This window comes from Garra rufa, chromosome 12 (genome assembly GCF_049309525.1).
Source record: "Garra rufa chromosome 12, GarRuf1.0, whole genome shotgun sequence".
NCBI lineage: Eukaryota > Metazoa > Chordata > Actinopteri > Cypriniformes > Cyprinidae > Garra > Garra rufa.
Window position 1 is genome coordinate 44,768,798 of NC_133372.1, and position 14,514 is coordinate 44,783,311.

Sequence of the window (14,514 nt, forward strand, 5' to 3'; positions counted from 1 at the left end):
CTAGTCTATTGACTATAAGCAACTTTTCAACTACATGTCAACTAACACTCCTTTGAGTATTAGTAGACTTAGGTTAAAGTTAAGCTAGGTATACTTGCAAAGTTACTTATAATCAGTTTGTCTGTTGGGGAACCATCAAAATACAGTGTTAGCATATGTAAGATATGTATAATAAATTATAATAACATATGATCATACAAACCCCAAGTGAACTTGTTGACTCTCTTTTAAACACTTTTAAAGGCATTGCAAGTTACATAACTTTATAAAAGACTCTGAAGAAACTTATCTTGCAATGCATTAGGTATTTCTGTTTTCACTGAAATAAAAAATTAAGAGCTATTTATGTAAGTTGTATTGATTTTTCTCTAGTTTAACCAGGGCTGTGATTTCAGAGTCATCCTCACTGGGACTGAACTTTCCTCTCTGTTTCTTTGAGAATCCCAGCAGCCTCTGCTCCTCCGGGCTCATGGCTAGTTTTCCTGTTCGGATAACAGCTTTTGTCGTTTCATTGGGGAGTTTTATGGACTGAAAGACAAGAAGGCAGTGAACAGTTGGCATGAGTGCAGGATAATTCTGGCTGCTTATCACTGGATTGACACTTGCTCCATGATATGGAGATTATGGAGCATTTGTTGTTTGAAGGACGGTCTGTTGTTTATGGATTGTCAACTTAATTTTTTTATTCACACTACAAGTGCCTAGATCAGGGTTTCTGCTGTTTTTCTTTCTTTTTTACTTTCTTTACTTATTTTTTGTTGCTAAAGTGATTGACATGACCTTAAATGTGATCCATATCACACATATCAAAAACATTTTATGTATGTATTTTTTATATGTATTCAGCATTTTTTCTTTATTCATTTTTTAATTACTTTTAAATAAAATATTTTATAATTTAGAAGTTTTACATTTGTTAATTGTTTATATACAATATATATTATATATAGATATATAACTATATGTAACTGTATATATCTATATATAGATATATAACTCTCTCTCTCTATAGTTTTATTTAACTTCAATAACCCTCATCACTTTGCATGTGGCATGTAGTGCTCATGTTGGAAAAACAATGCTTATTTTGACATTTTTAATGACATTTTATGGATTTTTTTTATTTCATTTTACAATTTATATATATTTTTTCTTAATTGTATAACTAAAATTAATATATTAGATTTGTAACATAGTTTTATTAAATGTTCAAATATTGTTTTATTCTTTATTTATTAGTTATATTTTTTAATAATATGTGACCTGGACCAAAAAAAAAAAAAAAAAAAAACAGTAAGTAGCTGAAATAAAATAAACAGAATATTATATGTTGTTCTTAAATGAGTATTTAAAAAATAAAAAATAAAAATAAGAATACATAAAGTAAAAATAAATAAATAAAAATAAAAATGCACTCAGGGAAGTATTATTTTTAACAAAAATAATAAAAAATAATAAATAGCATGCTACACCTACACAAAGGCACAATTCTGACGGCAAAAACCATTTAAAATAAATCTGCATAGTGACATTTATATTTGTAGCCACAGCCAAAAAATACATTGTATCGGTCAAAATGATACATTTTTCTTTTATGCCAAAAATCATTAGGATAAAGATCATGTTCCATGAAGATATTTTGTAATTTTTCTACCATAAATATATTGAAACCTAATTTTTGATTAGTAATATGCATTGCTAAGAACTTCATTTGGACAATTTTAAAGGCGATTTTCTCAATATTTAGATTTTTTTTTTTTTTTGCATACTCAGATTTTTAAATAGTTATATTTTGACCAAATATTGTCCAATCCTAACAGATAATGTATAAATCATAATTTCAAAAATTGAACCCTATGACTGGTTTTGTGATCCAGGGACACTTATAAAGTCTTCCATGTACACAATTTAGCAAAATGTTTGCCGAATGATATTTGCACTAAGCATATTTATTTGTCCATTCTAACTATGCAAAATGCATTTCTTTATTTATTTTTAATTATCTGTCTTTTTCCCCCGTTGCATGTGACCCATCAAAACAGACCTGCAATCTATTTCCGAGAACCGTGGCTTTAAGCAAAACACGATCAATGCTGTGTTGAGATAATCTATACTATAATTAATAACTAATTGTACAGTGACACTGGATGCATGTGTTTTCTTGTATGCAGGAGCTGCAGTCGTGTGGAGGGTGAAACCTGAGGTAAGAGAATGAGAGAGAGACAAAGGACAGGCCTTGTTTTAAGTCTGACTCTCAAACTGAAATAAGACAAATGAGGACAGGAGGTTGGAAATCATTGTAATTTATTTTCTTGGGTTTTCTTTCCGCTTTTATTGGATGGCAGATCCAATTAATCCTCGGGGAGACGGTAGGAGAGAAGCGGCAGCCGACACAAAGATGAAGCTTGTTTTACCTTAGATCATGGCAAACTGAAACATTTGTCTCCTGAGCACTCGTCGTCTTCTCTGGCGTGAAACCGCCTCTCTCGTGTTCTTCTGCAGAGCCGGTCTCATCCCCGGTGACAGAATCCGCTTCGACAGACGAAGGCTTTTAAACGCCGCTGAAATATTACTCGGCACGGCAGGTGTTTGCTGTTTGTTTTCAATTCCCATTAGTCTCTTCAGGTAAGAGTCCTTCCTCCAGTCAGCATGGAGAGACGGCTGTACCGCCAGAAAGACTTTTGTGTGTGATGTGCAACTCAAATAAACTGTTGTGAGGGGTGTTTTCAACAAAAATAGAAAGCAGTTTTGTGCTGTCCTTCAGGGTCACTTTAGTTGAAATTAATAGCTGTAATAGAGCTAATAGCTGATAACAAAACTGATTTAATTAGAAAGTACAGTCAAGGACAGTTGTGTACCACTGAGAAGTAATACATCTAGAAAAAAAATACATTTTTATTTTATTTTTGTATTTTAATTTAATTTAATTTAATTTAATTTAATTTAATTTAATTTAATTTAATTTAATTTAATTTAATATTTTTTATAAACTTCCCAGTCTTAATTTAATTTAATTTAATTTAATTTAATTACATTTTATTATTTTATTTTATTTTTTGTCACAATGCAGTTACTTTTAAATGTTTTTTTGCTGTCAGAATTGTGTCATTGTGTAGGTGTAGCATGCTATTTATTATTTTTATTATTATTATTATTATTTTTTAAATCTTTCCTGAGTTCATTTTTATTTTTATTTATTTTACTTTTTATGTATTCTTATTTAAAAAAAAATACTCATTTGAGTACAACATATAATAATCTATTTATTTTATTTTTGGTTTGCTTTCCTCAAATAGAGAAGGAATTTTTACATTTTAACTGTTTATATCTGCTAAACGTTTAGGACATTTTTAAGAGTAACATAACATATGGATGACTTCTAAATATATGGATTAAAAGCCCAAAAACTTTTCTTAATTTTTAATTTGTATTTTATATTAGTGTATTTTATACATTTAATATACATATGACTATACTTTTAATACAATACATTTTAGACCAGAATTTTTCTTTCTTTCCTTTTTTTTTTTTTTTGATGATAACGGTCATGAAATCCACTATGAAGAAGACATTTTGTAAGACGGACTTGAATACAACATCAGTTGATTTCTTTGAGACACAATGTGAGCAATTCCATCGGTGTCATTCCGGCGCTGATTGTGCGATGTGACCCGTAATGGGCCTGAATCGCTCGCGGGTTAAAGAGCAGCCAAATTCTTTTTTGCCGACCTTGAAAATGGAAAGGAAAGGCCAAGTGTCTCTGGAGTTTGTAATGCTGCTGAGGACCGGCACATTCAGGTCCAGCTCTAAAGCCACGGCTTTATAAAGACAAGATGAGCGCTTTCCATGTTAAACGCCACCTCCGCTAGCTCTGGCTGCTCATCCAAAGGCCAGGCAGTGCAGCCTCTGTATTTGTAGTAAGATCAGAACAAAACTCCTGCTGTTCAGGGAGGGAATGCCGCTGAATATTGATTATTCGACAGCTTTAGATCAATGGGACAGAATAGGGTGTGAAGGGGATTGCTGGAGAGCCAGGCAAACTTATACCAGTAATTACTTGGAAAAAAATCACAAGTATTTCTTTACAGTATACAGTTTTAACATCCTTAAGATAGATATGTTTATGTAACAAACTAGAATTCTATCTTTAATTAAGTATATTTTATACGCAAATCTCGTAAATTTCAAAAATTTGTTTAAATTGTTATAATAGTAATGAATGCAATAAAATGAATTTTAATTAAAGAAAAAACTATAATATGTAACAAAAATAGTTTTATTATTTAGAAAGTGATTTAGAGAGAAAGCGCCTTGCAACCACATAGCAACCCATTTGCAATCACTCAGAACAGCTTAGCAATGCCCTGGCAACTGGAATTGTGGCGTTTCAGTTAAAACGGGCGTGAAGGGGACTGCTGGAGAGTCAGGCAAAAAAAAAAAAAAATCTTGAGTATATTTATTAACATCCTTTTATGTAAGAAACTTGAATTATATGTTAAACTGAGTGCATACATTGACCAAAATGTAGTGATTTTTATGTTTAAATTGATATAATGGGTAGATATGGGTGTGAAGGGGATTGCTGGAGAGCCAGACAAACGTATACCAGTAATTACTTGCAAAAAATAACAAGTATTACAGTTATTTATTTAAGAAACTGGAATTCTATCTTAAATTAAATATATTTTATACGTAAATTTCAAACATCTATGTTTAAATTGTTATAATAGTAATAAATGCATTACAATGAATTTTAATTAAAGCAAAAAACAAAACTAAAATATGTTAGAAAATTGTTTTGTTATTATTTGGAAAGTCCTTTAGAGAGAAAACACTCTGAACCGCATAGCAATGCCCTGGCAACACTGGAATTGTGGCGTTTCAATTAAAACGGGTGTGAAGGGGATTGCTGGAGAGCCAGGCAAAAATAATAATAATAATAATAATTTTATTGAGTATATTTTTAAACATTCTTTTATGTAAGAAACTTGAATTATATGTTAAACTGAGTGCATACATTGACCAAAATGTAGTGATTTTTATGTTTAAATTGATATAATGGGTATATATGGGTGTGAAGGGGATTGCTGGAGAGCCAGACAAACTTATACCAGTAATTACTTGCAAAAAATAACAAGTATTACAGTTATTTATTTAAGAAACTGGAATTCTATCTTAAATTAAATATATTTTATACGTAAATTTCAAACATCTATGTTTAAATTGTTATAATAGTAATAAATGCATTACAATTAATTTTAATTAAAGAAAAAAATAAACTAAAATATGTTAGAAAATTGTTTTGTTATTATTTGGAAAGTCCTTTAGAGAGAAAACACTCTGAACAGCATAGCAATGCCCTGGCAACACTGGAATTGTGGCGTTTCAATTAAAACAGGTGTGAAGGGGATTGCTGGAGAGCCAGGCAAAAAAAAAAAAGAATTGTATTGAGTATATTTTTAAATATTCTTTTATGTAAGAAACTTGAATTATATGTTAAACTGAGTACATACATTGACCAAAATGTAGTGATTTTTATGTTTAAATTGATATAATGGGTAGATATTGGTGTGAAGGGGATCACTGGAGAGCCAGGCAAACTTATACCAATAATTAATTGCAAAAAAATACATTAATTAATCTACAGTTTTAAGATACATATGTTTATTTAAGAAACTGAAATTATATGTTAAATTAAGTATATATTATATATGTAAATTATATAGCATAGCAACGCATTTGAAAACACTCAGAACAGCTTAGCAATGCCCTGGCAACACTGGAATTGTGGCGTTTCAATTAATACGGTGTGAAGGGGATTGCTGGAGAGCCAGGCATAAAAAAAATCTTATTGAGTATATTTTTTAAACATCCTTTTATGTAAGAAACTTGAATTATATGTTAAACTGATACATTGAGCAAAATGTAGTGATTTTTGTTTAAATTGATGAAATGGGTAGATATGGGTGTGAAGGGGGTTGCTTATAATAATTACTTGCAAAAAATTACAAGTATTACAGTTGTTTATGTAAGAAACTGGAATTCTATCTTAAAATAAATATATTTTATATGTAAATTTCAAACATCTATGTTATAGATAGGAATAAATGCATTAAAATTAATTTTATTTAAAGAAAAAAAACACCTAGAAACTACATAGCAACGCATTTGAAATCACTCATAACAGCTTATCAATGCCCTGGCAACACTGAAATTGTGATGAGTTTTTTGAACGCCATTTACAATTTTTTTTTAGCTTATTGTTTATAATTTTACAATTTTAGCCAAATTTATATTTAAGATCATAATATAAATAAATAACAATTAAGTGCATAGTTGTAATAAATAAAAATCTAATTGCCCCAGCAACATTTTAAATCAATGTGGTAAACGTGAGTGTGAAGGGGATCGCTGGGAAGTCAGACAAATGTAACTCTGTACAAAAAAATGACTTTCTTAATGAGTATTTTTTCAGGATACATTTTTAACGTCCTTTTATGTAAGAAACTTGAGTTATATGTTAAATTGAGTACATAACTGTAGTGATGTTTATATTTAAATTTATATAATTAAGGTAGAAATGGGTGTGAAGGGGATCGCTGGAGAGCCAGGCAAACATACAGTTTACTACCAGTGATGCTTTGCAAAAATATTTAAGAATTTTTTTTTTTTTTTTGTAATAATTAGAGAGTTGTTTGGCCCAATTTCCCTCCGTCTGCAAACACAAAATCACTGGTGTAATTTATTGCATACACAATAATATCCATGTTTGTGTCTGTAAAACATTAAATAGTAACAAATACATTTCTCTCTTACATTTTTCTTGTCACAGACTTGATTTAGCACGCTTCTCTAACCTGGGCCAGGCTAGGCTAAACTGTGTCTAGCCGAGGTCCCGGCGGATTGTTGTTGGAATCAGGAGGGTCTCGAGAGGGTCCCGGTGCTGCGCTTTGAAGCTCTGCTGTGTGATGGCTGGCAGCACTACACACGGCCACCAGACAGGAGTTTATGCTAAATGTGTTTTCCAGCGTAAAATCACTTTGTAGTAGTTGCTGCCGCTTCCCTTGAGTCTGTGCGTTCGAGAGAAAATGCTAATGGAAAGTGAGCGATGCAGTAAGTTAGTCGGTTATGCTGCATATAAACATGGATGCAACAAAAAGCATGTTTAACGGTACATGACTCCGACTCATGTATTTTAAAGTCTCTGATGGTCGAATATTTTAGTTTGTTAAACTATCAAGTCTACTGACATTTTAAACAACCATTAATTGGTGGATAGTCCATATGATCAACTAGGTCTTCAACTTTCAATTGGTTTGTAAAGTTACCATGTTTCTGTTTTGTGTCTCTAGTAAAGGTCCATATTGACCGTGATGAGATAAAGACTAATCCACACAGGCCGTCAATAGCTTTGGAGGGAATCTGTTACAGGCTGCCCGGGGCTGCAATGTTAAACAAGGTAAGTAATGACTTCCTACTTTATTCATAACCATCCATTCTATAGAAGTACCAGGTGTTAAACCCCTTAGACTCAAACTGCATGAGACTCAGCAGAACTGCTATGTTATATATATCCAGTAATGGGAAAAGGTTCACATGCAATTTGAACTTACAGAAGTTTAATAAGTTACAAGGTTTGTCATGGTTGTAAGGTTTGGCAAAATCTTTCTAAATTGTATGCAACATTTTTCCAAATTGTATAAATATGTAAATTTTGCCTAAAAATGATTTTATTGCTAGCATCTTCTTAAAGTCATGCTAAATAGTGGGAAAGTGTTTGCAAACACCATTTGTGACCCTGGACCACAAAACCAGTAAATTAAAAAAAAATTGAGATTCATGCATATATTTAATAATAATAAATAAACTTTCTATTGATGCATGGTTTGTTAGGATAGGACAATATTTGGTTGAGATACGACTATTTGAAAATCTGTAATCTGAGGGTGCAAAGAAAATCTAAATATTGAGTAAACTGCCTTTAATGTTGTCCAAATTAAGCTCTTAGCAATGCATATTACTAATCAAAAATTAGTTTTGATATGTTTATAGTAGGAAATTTACAAAATATCTTCATGGAACATGATCTTTACTTAATATCCTAATTTTTAGAATAAAAGAAAAATCGATAATTTTGACCCATGTACCATTTATTTTTGGCTATTGCTACAACAAACCCTTGCTACTTAAGACTGGTTTTGTGGTCCAGGGTCACATTTGCATTTTTTAGCTTATTATTTGCAATTGTAAAATTTAAATGTAAAGTTAGTTTTAACATAATGCTAATAATTAAATGCATAGTTGCAATAAGTAAAAATCGAATTGCCCATTAAATCAGTGCGTTTGAAATGGGTGTGAAGGGGATTGCAGGAGATCCAGGCAAACATGTTTACCAAAAATGCCTTGCAAAAATTTTTTTTCCTAACAAATAATTTTGGTACAACACGGCTTTCCATTTTTTACCTATATCTAAAGCATTAACTGAGAGTGACTAAAAATTAACAATACATTGCTAGAGTGTTTATTAGTCTTTGATAGCATTCATTGATAAAAATACAGTAGTTCATTGTTAATCCATGTTAACTCAGGTCCATTAAATAACATTAATAGATACAACTTTTGTTATTAATAATGCATTTGTAAATGATGTAATCAATATAAATGTTTTCAGAAGTATTTTTCATTGTTTGGTAACTAATGTTAACAAATGGAATAATGTACACTGTAAAAGAAAATGGTAAAATTTACAGTAAAAAACGGCAGCTGTGGTTGCCAGAATTTTCCCGCAAAAAATACGGTAGGAACGTTTTACGTTATATTACCGTAATTTCATTAACTGATATAATGTTAATATACCAACCTATTGAAGTACTGAAATCTGTTTTGTACCTTTGTAATACACTGATAACCAGCAAAAGCAGGTGGTAACGAGAAAGTCACATAATGAACCAAAGCCCATCACAAGCAGCTTTTAAATACTAACATATATAGAAGGTGCACAGTGTCATTCACATAAACACTAGACACAGTCATGGTAACACACATGCAACTGAAATAATACAATAAACATTAATTTAACAACATTAGATGTAACATATAACCCTAATGTACACTGATAACTGTAACTGATAAGAAAACACTAAGAAGAAACAGTTATTTCAACAAAAAAACAAATGTAACAAATTTGAAATGTTACATTTCATCAAATTTGAAATGTTACATTTCATCAAATTTGAAATGTTACATTTCATCAAATTTGAAATGTTACATTTCATCAAATTTGAAATGTTACATTTCATAAAATTTAAAATGTTACATTTCATCAAATTTGAAATGTAACAATTTACAGTTATTCACTGTAAATTTTACATTCTTTTTAACTTCCGAAATCTGTATACTACCGTAAAATTACATGCAATGTCCAATACAGTTTTTAGCGTTTTTACAGCCTTTTACCGATAAATTAATCAGTGTTACCGTAAGTTTTCCTGTATACATTTTTTATTCAACCTTAAAGGTTGTATCAGCGATTTCTAGCCTGAAACATAAAGTGTCAAATTCAGCTGAGCTTTCTTCACGATCCGCTCGCTGTCTGCCCCATAAATTGTCTGTGAAAAAACCGCGTCTCTCTGGTCAGCCTAGGGTCCGAGATATACAATCGGCGCTATCAACTATTCCACAGATAATCAAACAGTGTTCCAACCAATCAGCGTCAGGGGTTTGGTGTTGTGGACTTTCCTACTGGTGCAGGGATGTGAGGGAGGCGGAGCGAAAGTCCACAACACCAAACCCCTGACGCTGATTGGTTGGAACACTGTTTGTTTATGTGTGGAAAGGTTGGTAGTGCCGATTGTTTTTTTGGCATATCTCGGACCCTAGGCTGACCAGAGAGACGCGTTTTTTTCACAGACAATTTATGGGGCAGACAGCGAGCGGATCGTGATGAAAGCTCAGCTGAATTTGACACTTTATGTTTCAGGCTAGAAATCGCTGATACAACCTTTAAGATAAGATATATTAATGTAAGAAACTTGATTTATATTTTAAGTATAAAAACACAATAATATGTAAAAAAAAAAAAATGCATTGCTATTATTTAGAGGGAAATAATGCTAATTATTAAATGCATGGTCACAGTCAGTCATCTATCTTGAAATAACTGTCAATGTGGAACTTTATGTTCATGAGTCACGAGTATAAAACTTCATGATTTCAGATGTGTGAAATAACAGACTTGTATTCAAATTAAAAATTAACCACCATGACAGTTGTAAATTGAATGCGTCAAACGGCTCAAAAGTAAAAATCGAATTGCTTTGGCACGTTTCATGCTGACATGTCACACAACACTACCTTGTGTTCACAGTGTCGTGGACTTGAGATGAATGAGAGCATCCAAAAAAACACAGATACAGTTTGAAACGTGCTCCTCTGGAGTCTGCGGTTGATCAGAGGCCTTACATTGAAGAAAGAAAGCGTTTTCAGAGGGAAGAGTGAAGCTTAATTGAACTGTTTCACCTTGTGAAATGCACACGGCTGGGATTGACAGCAGAGGGTCAGAGAGGCTGAGAGAAGTGGATGGAGAGATGGAATACTTTATTAAAACAGTTCCTCTGATTCTTCTTACCCAGGTGGCTTCTGTTCTGAACTCCAGAACTAAATAGTGGAGACCTAAGGCTGGAAATGGATTCCGCACAAGTGCACAGTGTAGACATCAATGCATGGCCAAGGAATTGCAAGCATGTCATGTCGCCTCATTGTGTTGCATACTTAATTAATCATGTTTATTGTGTATTTGTAATGCAGTTTAATGCAACATATCCGAGTGAAGAACAATAGTGAAAATTGGTTGATATTAGCCTGGCATAGCCATTTCCTTTTGGAAAAAACAACAACATACAAGCACTGAAGTCATAATTATCATTATTTTTCATTCATTGACAAACACAATAAGCTTTATAAGCGGTTATTTTTAAACAAAACATGCACGTTAGGTGTGTAATTGATGCTTTATGCTTTTGATCAATTTTATAGCTATTTTTCATAGGTAGTGCACAAAATATGTACAAAAATAAGGCTAAATTGTACTGTCAACAATTTTATATATATGTGATTGACAGTAGTGACATGCCTCTACTTTAGAAAGTCGTGGCTCAAAGTAAGTTTCCCATTGGTAATTATAACATTCCCACATGTAATTGAAGGCACAATCACTTCCGCTTCATGCGTCACAGTTTGAGATGGCGCTTTGCATTATGGGACACACAGTTTCAATAATAAGAGGTTTATTCTAGACATTATGGCAAAAATAGAATCCACTTGGCAGTGTATATTTGCATATTTTCTACTGCGCAAATGTGAGCATGAATAAAGTACAACGGCATTCTTAACATCCTTTCTTTCTTTCTTTCTTTCTTTCTTTCTTTCTTTCTTTCTTTCTTTCTTTCTTTCTTTCTTTCTTCTGTACTTTATTGTATTGTTAAATTTATTTGTTTCCAATGGGTTATTTGTTGTTGTTTGTTCTTTCAAAGTTCTTTCTTTTGTTATTTTGATGTTTATATTCTTCTTTAATTTGTGTATTTTTATTAGTTTCTCCTTCTTTTATTTATTTATTTTTATTCATTCATTCTTCCTTTTTCATGTCATTTGTTATTTTTTGGTTTTGTTTTTATACATTTTTATTTATTTTTTGTTTATTTTTATTCATTTTTTTTATTTTTTTATTAGTTTTTTGCTTATTTGTTTTTATTTTTCGTTTATTCATCTTTCATGTTATGTTAGTTTGTTCTTTTTCAATTTCTTTCTTTCTTTTTTGTCTATTTCTTTTTTTCTTTTCCATCTTCCAGCTTTTTACTGTTTGTTATTTTGTGCTTTATTGTATTGTTAATTTTATTGGTTTCCACTGGGTTATTTGTTGTTGTTTTTGTTTTTTTCTTTCAAAAGTTCTTTCTTTTGTTATTTTGATGTTTATATTCTTCTTTCATTTGTGCATTTTTATTAGTTTCTCTTTTTATTTTTATTTTTGTATTTTCCATTCATTAATTCTTGCTTTTCAGTTCATTTGTTATTTTTTGTTTTGTTTTTATACATTTTTATTTATTTATTTTTGTTTATTTTTATTTATTTTCACTTATTATTTTTTTTATTAGTTTTTTGTTTCTTTTGCTTATTTGTTTGTATTTTTCATTTTTTCATTCTTCATGTTATGTTAGTTTGTTCTTTATCTATTTCTTTCTTTCTTTCTTTCTTTCTTTCTTTCTTTCTTTCTTTCTTTCTTTCTTTCTTTCTTTCTTTCTTTCTTTCTTTCTTTCTGTTTGTTATTTTGTGCTGTATTGTTAATTTTATTGGTGTTTCCCATGAGTTACTTTTTGTTTGTTTTTGTTTGTTCTTTCAAAAGTTCTTTCTTTTGTTATTTTGATGTTTGATGTTTTTTGATGTTTACATTCTTTTGTTTTTCCTTTATTTATTTATTTTTTACAAATTTTGTTTGCACTTTTCATTCATTCATTCTTCCTTTTTCACGTCATTTGTTCTTTTTTATTTTTTTATATAGATTTTAAGTTTTTTTAGTTTTTTCTCTCATTTCTTTGTATTTTTTGTTTAATCATCCTTCATTGTATGTTTTTTTTCTTTGTTCCATCTTTTTATTTCTTTTCCCATCTTTTCTTTCTTTCTTTCTTTCTTTCTTTCTTTCTTTCTTTCTTTCTTTCTTTCTTTCTTTCTTTCTTTCTTTCTTTCTTTCTTTCTTTCTTTCTTTCTTTTGTTGTACTGTTTATTATTTTGTGCTTTATTGTATTATTTATTGGTTTCCAATTGGTTACTTGTTGTTGTTTTAGTTTGTTCTTCAAAAAAATCTTTTGTTATTTTGTTGTTTTGATGTTTGATGTCTTTTAATGAATTCTTTTTTCATTTGTGTATTTTGTTTTTTCTTATTTTATTTATTTTTTGTTTGTTTGTATTTTTCATTTATTCTTGCTTTTTCATGTCATTTGTTTTTTGATTTGTCTTTAAACATTTCTATTTTTTGTTTATTTTTATTTGTTATTCTTTCTTTTATTTCACTCATTTGTTTGTATTTTTAGTTTATTCATCCTTCATTTTATGTTAGTTTGTTCTTTTCCTCGCTCTCTCTCTTTCCTCTCTCTCTCTCTCTCTCTCTCTCTCTCTCTCTCTCTCTCTCTCTCTGTCTGTCTGTCTGTCTCTCTCTCTCTCTCTCTCTGTCTCTCTTATTCTCTCTCTCCATCTCTCTCTCTCAGTGTTGATAAGGTATGTCTGATGGCCTGAGGGCCCCGTCGGGTCCCTGTAGTGGCTGATAAAGGCTCCGTCGGGCTCCAGGCGTCCACAGATTTCACACACAGAAGTTCCCTCATTCAGCACAGATTACAGCATTATTCCCAGGTCCAGGCCACACGGCGCCAGGGAACAGAGAGATTACGGCCATGTGGGAATCCAAGCGAGATTACAGTTCATTTCCAGACAGGTGAAAATGGGTTTATGTTCAGAGAGAGGCATGAAACAATCGACTCCTTCAACTCCTCTTGTCTGAAGCGGCTCCATTAGAGCCGTAAGCCTTTATGAAATGCTAATTCACAGCGTCTCTCTTTAATTTGTTTCCTAGAATCAAGATCCTTTCTGAATATCCGGGCAGCCCTGTAAATATTTGAGCAAACGGATGTGTTTGAATTACTTAAAGTTCACAAATCTGGCCTGCTCCAGAAGATCTGATTGAAAATGTACTCAGGTTTAATTCGGTTATGTTTGCAAGGAGCATTTGCTCAAGAGGAAAGCGCTGTGTGTAGCTCCGATTATAAATTCAAACGAAGTCGAGGGACAAACATTTCATCTCGCGTTCGTCTCTGTTTAATGTGGGTGTCAGGATCAACTCGTGTCACTTCATGACATCTCATGATTTTATTTTCTTTTGTAGCTGACATTGTTAGTCCCTGCAGAAAGACGCACTGTTTACTTTGCAACTCAAACAGAATAACTGGATTTTCTGCAGTAAATGTGAATGGTGTTTGCCTGTGGTTGCTGAGGCGTTATTAAGATTGTTATTAAGATTTTATATATTTATAGCTGCATAGCTTTTTCATTAGTAGTACTTAAATATGTACCATCAACATTAATGATTATCACCATTTTTAATTAACTGAATATTATATTATAGAAATATCATTACTTACTGTATGACTATAAATTATTATTAATATACACTACCGGTCAAAAGTAGGATGGAATAATGAATATTATCTCTTTTATCTCTTTTGTTCACTAAGGCTATAATATTTTGAAATATTTTTGCAATGCTAAATAAATGTATTCTATGTGAATATATTGTAAATTGTTATTTATTTTTGAGATGCAAATCTGATTTTTCAGCATCATTACTTCAGAACTTAATAATATGCTGATTTGCTGCTCAATAAACATTTCTGATTATTATCAATGTTAAAAACATGCTGCTTTATGTTTATATATATATATATATATATATATATGTTTTTTTATTTTATT